Source organism: Felis catus, chromosome E2, assembly GCF_018350175.1.
Source record: "Felis catus isolate Fca126 chromosome E2, F.catus_Fca126_mat1.0, whole genome shotgun sequence".
Classification (NCBI taxonomy): Eukaryota; Metazoa; Chordata; class Mammalia; order Carnivora; family Felidae; genus Felis; species Felis catus.
In genome coordinates this window covers 44,662-57,207 of record NC_058382.1, presented here as the reverse complement: position 1 = coordinate 57,207, position 12,546 = coordinate 44,662, and the positions used below count along the sequence as shown (strand labels likewise).

General features: G+C 47.8%; 1 long non-coding RNA gene across 10 annotated transcripts in view; it reads left to right on the top strand.

The window, feature by feature from the left end:
- Nucleotides 1–507: 507 nt before the first annotated feature.
- Nucleotides 508–12,546, top strand: part of LOC109494696 — a 48,489-nt gene continuing 36,450 nt past the window's right edge. For 3 of the 10 annotated variants that reach the window (XR_006590372.1, XR_006590370.1, XR_006590364.1), the window contains exon 1: nucleotides 1,236–2,824. This is a non-coding gene — a long non-coding RNA (uncharacterized LOC109494696). Of the gene's footprint in view, nucleotides 2,825–12,546 lie in introns of all 10 variants that reach the window. The other 7 variants (XR_006590368.1, XR_006590363.1, XR_006590366.1 and 4 more) reach the window with 6 other exon arrangements.

Sequence of the window (12,546 nt, the reverse complement as noted above, 5' to 3'; positions counted from 1 at the left end):
TGTGACAATTTTTTTCAAGTTTATCTCAAGTTGTCCAGCTTAGGCAAACGATATTTATAGACTATCAGAGCTAGAATTTTACATCCATGAAGGTGCATTAGTGAAACATCGTTTTTCTCTGTAAAAACCCTCATTTCCAGAGGAAGCCAAATCAAGACTAATTCATTTATAAAACAAGTCCAGTTTTAACAAACTTGGCCTAATTATTTACATAAGCTCAGCAAGACTAGTGATTGATCCTATAGATCTTTGAAAGTTTGCTTTGCTGGAACCGTTCATAAGGAGCCTCTAGATTGAAAGTTTAGTAGCCTCTCTAGTCCAGAAGCCAAGCCAAATACTTGCCATCAGACTTGCCTGCGAAACCTTCAGATTTGGGCAGATTCCTCTTCATGAGATCCCCACAGTATCCTGAGGTTCCTGCACCTAACAGGAAGTGACATTCTTTACTCACCTGGTAAGGCTGCTGGGAACTCTGTAAGCAAGGTATCAGGCCAACATTTCCAAGGTCCTTTATTGGCATCATGCTTCATAGTCAATCTTAGTTCCTTAAAGATGTTACTATTCTGGCCAGGGTACTAACTTCCAGCCATAAGGCAGGCTTTCTCCTCCCCGCACAGTAACTACGGTTGAGAGGATTGCAGCCTGAGTGATTGACATGAAAGTGTTCCAATAAGACCATACTTCTCAAAAGGCCATGAAGTGAGGGTAAAGGAAGGAAAGAGTACTCATCAAGTTTGCACCGGCTCAGAGTCCAGATGAAAAGACTCATCACCCCACACGATGGGTGCCATACAAATGATGAGGTTTTTGGGGGTGGTAGTGGGGTTCATGGGGTCCGGAGCCGACGCCAAGAAAGAATTCTTGAAAACATCTTTGGTGCAAAAAGGTGATTTTATTAAAGCACAGGGACAGGACCCGTAGGCAGGAAGAGCTACCCCTTGTGTTTGCATTTTAAATTTATCTACAGTTTCCAGTGAATTTTGGTGTAGGTTGTAAAGTTTTTGTGTACACTTCATTTCATATAGTTTCTCATTAATTTTTCCTTAACTATTTTTGGCTAAGTTGGGGGATAGTGGGCTCCACTTCAATTTCCAAAATGTCATGGATTCAGCGGGCGGCCAGGAGGGGGCGCTGCCTCCACGGACCTGTGAGCCCAGCGAGTCCTGCACTACCTCCACCGCCTGCAGGGGGCGCCCGAGCCCTGCTTCCTGACGCCGGCGCGCGCACGCGCACGCTCGTTCAGCCCGCCTCCTGCGTGGCAGGAGCTCCGCTTCCTCAGGACCCACTAAGGGGGATTCGGGGGGACGTGGGGACGCGGGGCCGCGGCCACAGGGACAGGAACTGGGTCTCCTCAGGACCCACTGTTGAGGCTTCGGGAGGACGTGGTGCTGCGTCCACACTGACAGGAAACCTGCTTCCTTAGGACCCACTGTGGGGGATTCCGGCAGACGTGGGCCCGCGTCCACAGGGACAAGAACCCGGTCTCCACAGGGACAAGAACCCGGTCTCCTCAGGACCCGCTGCGGAGGATTCGGGAGGACGTGGGCCCGCGTCCATACCAAGAACCCGGTCTTCCTCAGGACCCGCTGCGGAGGCTTCGGGAGGACGTGGGCCGAGTCCACAGGGACAAGAACCGGTCTCTTTAGGACCCACTGTGGAGGATTCTGGAGGACGTGGGCCGAGTCCACAGGGACAAGAACCGGTCTCTTTAGGACCCACTGTGGAGGATTCTGGAGGACGTGGGGCCGTGTCCACGCCGACAAGAGCCCAGTCGCCTCAGGACCTGCCGCGGAAGGAGCAGGCGGGGAGAAAGCGAGGCTGGGGGAGGAGGGGCTTCTGGAGCTGGGACGCTGAGGGGGGCGGTGTTCAGGGGACCCCGCGGGGAAGGGCCCGGCGCGGCTTCGTGCGCGGTGACACTGTGTCCCCCGCGGGGCTGTGCGCGCGGCTGTCGGGTCTTCACGCTCCGGGCTCCGGGGCCGAGGGACCGCGGGGCCGCGGGTCCGTGTACCTGCTCCGCTCTGACTCGGTTCCCGCCGCGTCCCGTTCGCGGTCCAGGAGCAGGTGGCTGGGCGATGCGCTCCCGCCGCTCTGGCCGCGTGGGGTCCGTCCCGCCTCCGCGTGCGGGTCGGGGTGTCAGTCCTGTGTCTGCGACGGCGTCGTGGGGAGTTCGTTGCGACGGCCCCGCATCTGCTGATCGCTCCGGGCAGGACGGCTGTGGTCACAGGAACGATTCCTCCAAGGAGTAGCTTTCTGTCCCTGTGCGTCTTCCTCCGTTTCTGCCCCCAGTGTCCTGTCCTCAGAGAGCAGGCCTGTCACCTCCTTGCTTAGATTCCCCCCCCCCCCCCCCCATCCCCTCCCTGGGTCCTTCTTTCCTTCTGATGCGGTTGTAAATGGGACCGTCTGTTCATTTCTCTTTCTGATGGGTTAGGGTCAGGAGTGTGTAGATGTGCACATGGTGTTTGTGTGTTGATCTCGTATCCTGAGGGTGTGCTTATTTATTAGTTCTGTTTACTTTAAAAATAACGCCGCCAGTTTTTACCAGCAAAAATGGGTTTATTTGGGAAGAAGAGAGTATTCGTCCTCCTGTGACTGGCGTATTTCCCTCCGCACGACGACTGCAAAGTTCAGTCCATGTCGTAGCAGGTGTCAGAATTCCCGCCCTTTGTGAGGCTGAGCCTATTCCGTCATGTAGAGACCACATCTTGTTTATTTATTCATCTGTCCGCGGTCACTCGGGTTGCTTCCGTGTTTGGGCTCCTGTGAAGAGGCTGCTATGAACACGGGAACAGGAACGTCTGCTCAAGGCTTCGCTTTCAATTTCTGGGTGTGTGTGCAGAGGTGGAGTCTGTGTTAGCTTCCTGAGGAGCCACGTACTGTTCTCTGCGGCCGCGCCATGTTACTTCATTCCTTTATAGGACAGAATGATATTGCCTTTCATGGGTCTGCCCCAGTTTGTTTCTCCATTCATCCCCCCACCCAGGAGCATTTGCATAGTTTCTACCTTTCTGCTATCATGAAGAGTGCTGCTGTGTATGTTTGTGCACGTGCTCTTTTTTTCAACTACTGTTTTCAATTCATCCGGATACCCATCTCGGAGTAGAGTTGTTGAGCCATATGGTAATTCTGTGTTTTTATCTTTTTGAGGAAATGCCAAACTGTTTTACACACAGGCTGCACCACTTTACGTTTCCACAAGCACGTTTAAGGGTTCCAATTTGTGAACATCTTTGCCAACATTGTTATTTTGTAGTTTTCTTGATGATAGCAATTTTAGTGTGTGTAAAAGGGTATCTAACTGTGGTTTACATCTTTATTTCCATAATGACTAATGATGTTTAACATCTTTACATGTCTATTCACCATTGGTATGATCTCCCTGAGGAAAGGTATATCTGAGTCCTTTCTCCATTTTAAAACTTGTTTGTTGTTGTTGATGACGGTGATGAGTTGTATAAGCTCTTTATATATTCTGTGTAACAGACTCTTACAAGAGAAATAATGTGCAGATATTTTCTTCTATTCTAGGCATTGCCTTTTCACTTTTGGGATAGCACCTTTTGATCTACAAAGGTTTTTAATGTTGAGGAAGCTAAATTTATCTATTTTTTTTTTTCCTTGCTTGTGCTTCGGTATCAGCTCTAAGAGCATTGTTAAACTCAATGCTCATGAAGATTTATCTCCATTTATTTCTTCTAGAGTTTATAAGTTTACCTCTTACATTTAAGCTTTTGATCCACTTTGAGTTAATGTTTGTATCTGGTGTGACGGTAAGGGTCCAGTTTCATTCCTCTGCACATGTGATAGCCAGTTGTCCAGTACCATTTGTTGAAAAGACCATTGTTTCCACAATGGCATGTTGTCCACCCTTGTCAAAATTCAGTTGGCCATGGATGAAAGGGTGTATTTCTGGGTTGTCAATTAAATCCCACTGATCTGTATGTATATCTTTTTTTTTTTTCAATATATGAAAGTTATTGTCAAAATGGCTTCCATACTACACCCAGTGCTCATCCCAAAAGGTGCCCTCCTCAATACCCATCATCCACCCTCCCCTCCCTCCCACCCCCATCAACCCTCAGTTTGTTCTCAGTTTTTAAGAGTCTCTTATGCTTTGGCTCTCTCCCACTTTAACCTGTTTTTTTTTTTTCCTTCCCCTCCCCCATGGGTTTCTGTTAAGTTTCTCAGGATCCACATAAGAGTGGAAACATATGGTATCTGTCTTTCTCTGTATGGCTTATTTCGCTTAGCATCACACTCTCCAGTTCCATGCACGTTGCTACAAAGGGCCATATTTCATTCTTTCTCATTGCCCTGTAGTACTCCATTGTGTATATAAACCACAATTTCTTTATCCATTCATCAGTTGATGGACATTTAGGCTCTTTCCATAATTTGGCTATTGTTGAGAGTGCTGCTATAAACATTGGGGTACAAGTGGCCCTATGCATCAGTACTCCTGTATCCCTTGGGTAAATTCCTAGCAGTGCTATTGCTGGGTCATAGGGTAGGTCTATTTTTAATTTTCTGAGGAACCTCCACACTGTTTTCCAGAGTGGCTGCACCAATTTGCATTCCCACCAACAGTGCAAGGGGGTTCCTGTTTCTCCACATCCTCGCCAGCATCTATAGTCTCCTGATTTGTTCATTTTGGCCACTCTGACTGGCGTGAGGTGATATCTGAGTGTGGTTTTGATTTGTATTTCCCCGATAAGGAGCGACGTTGAGCATCTTTTCATGTGCCTGTTGGCCATCCGGATGTCTTCTTTAGAGAAGTGTCTATTCATGTTTTCTGCCCATTTCTTCACTGGGTTATTTGTTTTTCGGGTGTGGAGTTTGGTGAGCTCTTTATAGATTTTGGATACTAGCCCTTTGTCCGATATGTCATTTGCAAATATCTTTTCCCATTCCGTTGGTTGCCTTTTAGTTTTGTTGGTTGTTTCCTTTGCTGTGCAGAAGCTTTTTATCTTCGTAAGGTCCCAGTAGTTCATTTTTGCTTTTAATACCCTTGCCTTTGGGGATGTGTCAAGTAAGAGATTGCTACGGCTGAGGTCAGAGAGGTCTTTTCCTGCTTTCTCCTCTAGGGTTTTGATGGTTTCCTGTCTCACATTCAGGTCCTTTATCCATTTTGATTTTAATTTTGTGAATGGTGTGAGAAAGTGGTCTAGTTTCAACCTTCTGCATGTTGCTGTCCAGTTCTCCCAGCACCATTTGTTAAAGAGACTGTCTTTTTTCCAATGGATGTTCTTTCCTGCTTTGTCAAAGATGAGTTGGCCATACGTTTGTGGGTCTAGTTCTGGGGTTTCTATTCTATTCCACTGGTCTATGTGTCTGTTTTTGTGCCAATACCATGCTGTCTTGACGATTACAGCTTTGGAGTAGAGGCTAAAGTCTGGGATTGTGATGCCTCCTGCTTTGGTCTTCTTCTTCAAAATTACTTTGGCTATTCAGGGCCTTTTGTGGTTCCATATGAATTTTAGGATTGCTTGTTCTAGTTTCGAGAAGAATGCTGGTGCAATTTTGATTGGGATTGCATTGAATGTGTAGATAGCTTTGGGTAGTATTGACATTTTGACAATATTTATTCTTCCAATCCATGAGCAGGGAATGTCTTTCCATTTCTTTATATCTTCTTCAATTACCTTCATAAGCTTTCTATAGTTTTCAGCATACAGATCTTTTACATCTTTGGTTAGATTTATTCCTAGGTATTTTATGCTGCTTGGTGCAATTGTGAATGGGATCAGTTTCTTTATTTGTCTTTCTGTTGCTTCATTGTTAGTGTATAAGAATGCAAATGATTTCTGTACATTGATTTTGTATCCTGCAACTTTGCTGAATTCACGTATCAGTTCTAGCAGACTTTTGGTGGGGTCTATCAGATTTTCCATGTATAGTATCATGTCATCTGCAAAAAGTGAAAGCTTGACTTCATCTTTGCCAATTTTGATGCCTTTGATTTCCTTTTGTTGTCTGATTGCTGATGCTAGAACTTCCAACACGATGTTAAACAACAGCGGTGATAGTGGGCATCCCTGTCGTGTTCCTGATCTCAGGGAAAAAGCTCTCAGTTTTTCCCCATTGAGGATGATGTTAGCTGTGGGCTTTTCATAAATGGCTTAGATGATGTTTAAGTATGTCCCCTTTATCCCAACTTTCTTGAGGGCTTTTATTAAGAAAGGGTGCTGAATTTTGTCAAAGGCCTTTTCTGCATCGATTGACAGGATCATATGGTTCTTATCTTTTCTTTTATTAATGTGATGTATCACGTTGATTGATTTGCAAATGTTGAACCAGCCCTGCAGCCCAGGAATGAATCCCACTTGATCATGGTGAATAATTCTTTTTATATGCTGTTGAATTCGATTTGCTAGTATCTTATTGAGAATTTTTGCATCCATACCCATCAGGGATATTGGCCTGTAGTTCTCTTTTTTTATTGGGTCTCTGTCTGGTTTGGGAATCAAAGTAATACTGGCTTCATAGAATGAGTCTGGAAGTTTTCCTTCCCTTTCTATTTCTTGGAATAGCTTGAGAAGGATAGGTATTATCTCTGCTTTAAATGTCTGGTAGAACTCCCCTGGGAAGCCATCTGGTCCTGGACTCTTATTTGTTGGGAGATTTTTGAAAACCGATTCAATTTCTTCGCTGGTTATGGGTCTGTTCAAGGTTTCTATTTCCCCCTGATTGAGTTTTGGAAGAGTGTGGGTATTTAGGAATTTGTCCATTTCTTCCAGGTTGTCCAATTTGTTGGCATATAATTTTTCATTATTAATTATCATTAATTATTCCCTGAGAATTGTTTGTGTCTCTGAGGGATTGGTTGTAATAATTCCATTTTCATTCATGATTTTATCTATTTGGGTCATCTCCCTTTTCTTTTTGAGAAGCCTGGCTAGAGGTTTGTCAATTTTGTTTATTTTTTCAAAAAACCAACTCTTGGTTTCGTTGATCTGCTCTACAGTTTTTTTAGATTCTATATTGTTTATTTCTGCTCTGATCTTTATTATTTCTCTTCTTCTGCTGGGTTTAGGCTGCCTTTGCTGTTCTGCTTCTGTTTCCTTTAGGTGTGCTGTTAGATTTTGTATTTGGGATTTTTCTTGTTTCTTGAGATAGGCCTGGATTGCAATGTATTTTCCTCTCAGGACTGCCTTCGCTGCGTCCCAAAGCGTTTGGATTGTTGTATTTTCATTTCCGTTTGCTTCCATATATTTTTTATTTTCTTCTCTAATTGCCTGGTTGACCCACTCATTCTTTAGTGGGGTGTTCTTTAACCTCCATGCTTTTGGAGGTTTTCCAGACTTTTTCCTGTGGTTGATTTCAAGCTTCATAGCATTGTGGTCTGAAAGTATGCATGATATAATTTCAATTCTTGTGAACTTATGAAGGGCTGTTTTGTGACCCAGTATATGATCTATCTTGGAGAATGTTCCATGTGCACTCGAGAAGAAAGTATATTCTGTTGCTTTGGGATGCAGAGTTCTAAATATATCTGTCAAGTCCATCTGACCCAATGTATCATTCAGGGCCCTTGTTTCTTTATTGACTGTGTGTCTAGATGATCTATCCATTTCTGTAAGTGGAGTGTTAAAGTCCCCTGCAATTACCACATTCTTATCAATAAGGTTGCTTATATTTATGAGTAATTGTTTTATATATTTGGGGGCTCCTGTATTTGGCACATAGACATTTATAACTGGTAGCTCTTCCTGATGGATAGACCCTGTAATTATTATATAATGCCCTTCTTCATCTCTTGTTACAGCCTTTAATTTAAAGTCTAGTTTGTCTGATATAAGTATGGCTTTCTTTTGGCTTCCAGTAGCGTGATAAATAGTTCTCCATCCCCTCACTCTCAATCTAAAGGTGTCCTCAGGTCTAAAATGAGTCTCTTGTAGACAGCAAATAGATGGGTCTTGTTTTTTTATCCATTCTGATACCCTATGTCTTTTCGTTGGCGCATTTAGTCCATTTACATTCAGTGTTATTATAGAAAGATATGGGTTTAGAGTCATTGTGATGTCTGTATATTTTATGCTTGTAGCGATGTCTCTGGTACTTTGTCTCACAGGATCCCCCTTAGGATCTCTTGTAGGGCTGGTTTAGTGGTGATGAATTCCTTCAGTTTTTGTTTGTTTGGGAAGACCTTTATCTCCTTCTATTCTAAATGACAGACTTGCTGGATAAAGGATTCTTGGCTGCATATTTTTTGTTTAGCACACTGAAGATCTCGTGCCAATTCTTTCTGGCCTGCCAAGTTTCAAAAGAGAGATCAGTCACGAGTCTTATAGGTCCCCCTTTATATGTTCAGGCACGTTTATCCCTCGCTGCCTTCAGAATTTTCTCTTTATCCTTGTATTTTGCCAGTTTCACTATGATATGTCGTGCAGAAGATCTATTCAAGTTATGTCTGAAGGGAGTTCTCTGTGCCTCTTGGATTTCAATGCCTTTTTCCTTCCCCAGTTCAGCGAAGTTCTCAGCTATTATTTCTTCAAGTACCCCTTCAGCACCTTTCCCTCTCTCTTCCTCCTCTGGGATACCAATTATGCGTATATTATTTCTTTTTAGTGTATCACTTAGTTCTCTAATTTTCCCCTCATACTCCTGGATTTTTTTTTATCTCTTTGTTTCTCAGCTTCCTCTTTTTCTATAATTTTATCTTCTAGTTCACCTATTCTCTCCTCTGCCTCTTCAATCCAAGCCGTGGACGTTTCCATTTTATTTTGCATCTCATTTAAAGTGGTTTTCAGCTCCTCCTGACTGTTCCTTAGTCCCTTGATCTCTGTAGCAAGAGATTCTCTGCTGTCCTCTATACTGTTTTCAAGCCCAGCAATTAATTTTATGACTATTATTCTAAACTTACTTTCTGTTATATCATTTAAATCCTTTTTGATCAGTTCATTAGCTGTTGTTATTTCCTGGAGATTCTTTTGAGGGGAATTCTTCCGTTTGGTCATTTTGGATAGTCCCTGGAGTGGTGCGGACCTGTAGGGCACTTCCCCTGTGCTGTGGTGTATAACTGGAGTTGGTGGGCGGGGCCGCAGTCAGACCTGATGTCTGCCCCCAGCCCACTGCTGGGGCCACAGTCAGACTGGTGTGTGCCTTCTCTTCCCATCTCCTAGGGGCGGGATTCACTGTGGGGTGGTGTGGCCAGTCTGGGCTACTTGCACACTGCCAGGCTTGTGGTTCTGGGGATCTGGCGTATTAGCTGGGTGGGTAGGCAAGGTGCACGGGGGCAGGAGGGGCAGGCTTAGCTCACTTCTCCTTAGGTGATCCACTTCAGGAGGGGCCCTGTGGCAGCGGGAGGGAGTCAGACCCATTGCTGGAGGGGTGGCTCCGCAGAAGCACAGCGTTGGGTGTTTGCGGGGAGCCAGCAAGTTCCCTGGCAGGAACTGGTTCCCTTTGGGATTTTGGCTGGGGGATGGGTGAGGGAGATGGCGCTGGTGAGAGCCTTTGTTCCCTGCCAAACTGAGCTCTGTCATCCCGGGGCTCAGCAACTCTCCCTCCCTTTGTCCTCCAGCCTTCCCGCTTTCTGAGCAGAGCTGTTAACTTATGACCTCCCAGATGCTAAGTCCCGCTTGCTGTTGGAACACACTCCGTCCTGCCCCTCCACTTTTGCCAGCCAGCCTCGGGGGCTCTGCTTGGCTGGCGGGCTGCCCCTCTGCCCTGACTCCCTCCCGCCAGTCTGTGGAGCTGAGACCACAGGGTCTGGAGGCTGTTTGGGATTCTGTGACTCCTTTCTCTTGGGTACAGGGAGCAGCTTCAACTCCCTGACGTGAAGTGCCGTCAGCCATGGTAAGTGACTCAGGACCTGGAGGCCTGGGGCTCACAGGGGCTGCTTGGGATTCTGTGTCTCGCATCCCTCGGACCTATCCCGGGAGTTTCTGAGCTGAGACCACAGGGGCAGACAAGTCAATGGGCTGCTGGTCGGGGAGGCCTCAGGAATCCTCTCGGGCAGCTGCAGCTGGGCCTGACAAATGACATGGTGCCCTTCCAGGTTCCATGCCGAGTGAGCCTGCACTGCTTCTTGACCCCTGGTGCGGGGTGTTATCAGACTTTGGTATTGAGTCCCCATGGGGAGAGAGCATTAGCTAGGGTTAGTGTTCGGTCCAGGGACGTCCCTAGAGCTGAAGCCTCACCTGTATCGTGATCTCCCTCGAGGGCTGAAGTGAGGGCCTATACGATGGGGCGGCTCAAGTGTAGGGTTAGGGTTCGAGGCCGGCTTAGGTTTCAGTGGAGGGTTCTGGTTCGGGGTAGGTTAGGGTTAGGGTTAGGTCCCAGGAGGCTCCAGGCGCTGAACCCACAGCAGGACAGTGGTCTCCCCGAAGGGCTGAGTTGAGGGCACAAGGGAGGGTGCCAGTCAGGTTCAGTCTTTGGCTGCCAAAGCCACACAAGTTGATGGACCCCTGGTTGGGGAGGCATCAGGAATCCTCTCGGGCAGCTGCAGCTGGGCCTGGGAAACGACATGGTGAGCTTCCAGGTTCCATTCCGAGTGAGGCTGCATGGCTTCTGGACCCCAGGCGCGTGGTGTTGTCTGACTTTGATATTGGGTCCCCATGGGGAGAGAGCCTTAGCTCTGGTTCGGGTTCAGTCCAGGGACATCGACAGGGCCGAAGCGACTCTGGTCTCATGATCTCTTTCGAGGGCTGAAGTGAGGGCCCATGCGACGGGGGGGCTCAAGTGTAGGGTAAGGGTTCAAGGCCAGCTTAGGTTTCGGTGGAGGGTTCTGGTTCCGGGTAGGGTTAGGGTTAGGGTAAGGTCCCAGGAGGCTCTAGGAGCCAAACCCCCGGTAGGGCAGTGGTCTACCCATATGCTGAGTTGAGGGCACAAGGGAGGGTGCCGGTCAGGATCAGTCTTTGGCTGCCAATGCCACACCAGTCGATGGGCCCCTGTTCTGGGAGGCCTCAGAAATCCTCTAGGCAGTGGCCGCCGGGCCTGAGAAACCACATGGTGAGTTTTCAGGTTCCATGACAGGTGAGCATGTACTGCTTTTTGACCTCAGGCGCGTGGTGTGTTCAGACTTTGATATTGTGTCCCCATGGGGAGAGAGCCTTAGGTCTGGTTCTGTTTCAGTCCAGGGACGTCGCCAGAGCCAAAGCTCATGATCTCCCTTGAGGGCTGAAGTGAGGGCCCATGCGACGGGGCGGCTCAAGTGTAGGGTTAGGGTCGAGGCCGGCTTATGTTTCGGTGGAGGGTCTGGTTTGGGATAGGGTTATGGTTAGGGTTAGGTTCCAGGAGGCTCCAGCTGCCTAAAGCACATCAGTGCAGTTGTCTCCCCGAAGGGCTGACTTGACAGCACAAGGGAGGGTACCGGTCAGGATCTGTCTTTGGTTTCTAAGGCCACACAACTCTATGGGTCCCTGATCGGGGAGGCCTCAGGAATCCTCTCGGGCAGCTGCAGCCATGCCTGGGTAATGACATGGTGAGCTTCCTGGTTCCATGCCGAGTGACCTTTCACTGCTTCTCGACCCCCGGACCGTGGTGTTGTCAGACTTTGAAATTGGGCCCCGTTGGGAGAGACACTTAGCCTGGGTTAGGGTTTGGTCCAGGGTTAGGGTTAGGGTTAGGGTTAGGGTTAGGGTCAGTGTTAGAGTTACGGTTATGGTTAGGGTTACAGCCCAGGAGGCTCCAGGCGCTGAACCCACAGCAGTGCAGTGGTCTCCCCACAAGGCTGAGTTGAGGGCACAATGGAGGGTGCTGTTCAGCATCAGTCTCTGGCTTCCAAGGCCACACAAGTCGAGGGGCCCCTGTTTGGGGAATACTCGGGAATCCTCTCAGGCAGCTGTAGCTACGTCTGGGAAACGACATGGTGATATTCCACGTTCCATTCCGAGTTAGCCTGCACTTTTTCTGTACCCCTTGCCCGTGGTGTGTTCCTACTGTGGTGTTGGGTCCCCATGTGGAAAGAGCCTTAGCTAGGGTTAGGGTTCGATCCACGAATGCAGCCTAGGCCAATGTGACCCCTGACTGGAGATCTTCCTCGGTGTCTGAAGTGAGGGCCTATGCAACTTTTGGTCTCAAGTATAAGGTTAGGGTTCGAGGTCGACTTAGACTTCGGTTGCTGGTTTCGTTTAGAGGTAGAGTTAGGGTTAGGGTTAGTTGCCGGGAGACTCCAGGCGCTGAACCCATAGCAGGGCAGTTGTCTCCCCTAAGGGCTAAGTTGAGGGCACAAGGGAGGTTGCTGGTCAGGATCAATCTTTGGCTGCCAAGGCCACGCAAGTCGATGGGCCCTTGGTCAGGGAGGCCTCCGGAATCCTCTCGGGCAGCTGCAGCCGGTCCTGGGAAACGACACGGTGCTCTTTCAGGTTCCATGCCGAGTGACCCTGTACCGCTTTTGGCCCCTGGCACATTGTGTTGTCAGAGGTTTATGGTTCGTTTCAGGGAAGGCGCCAGGGTCGAAGAGACATCAGTGTTTTCAATTCCATGGAAGGCTGAAATGAGGGCATATGCTCCGATGTGGATCTGGTGTAGTTAGTGTGACATTTAGGGTTAGGTGTAGGGTTAGAATTCTGGTTAGGGTTACTATTAAATATTTGGTTAGGTCCCTGG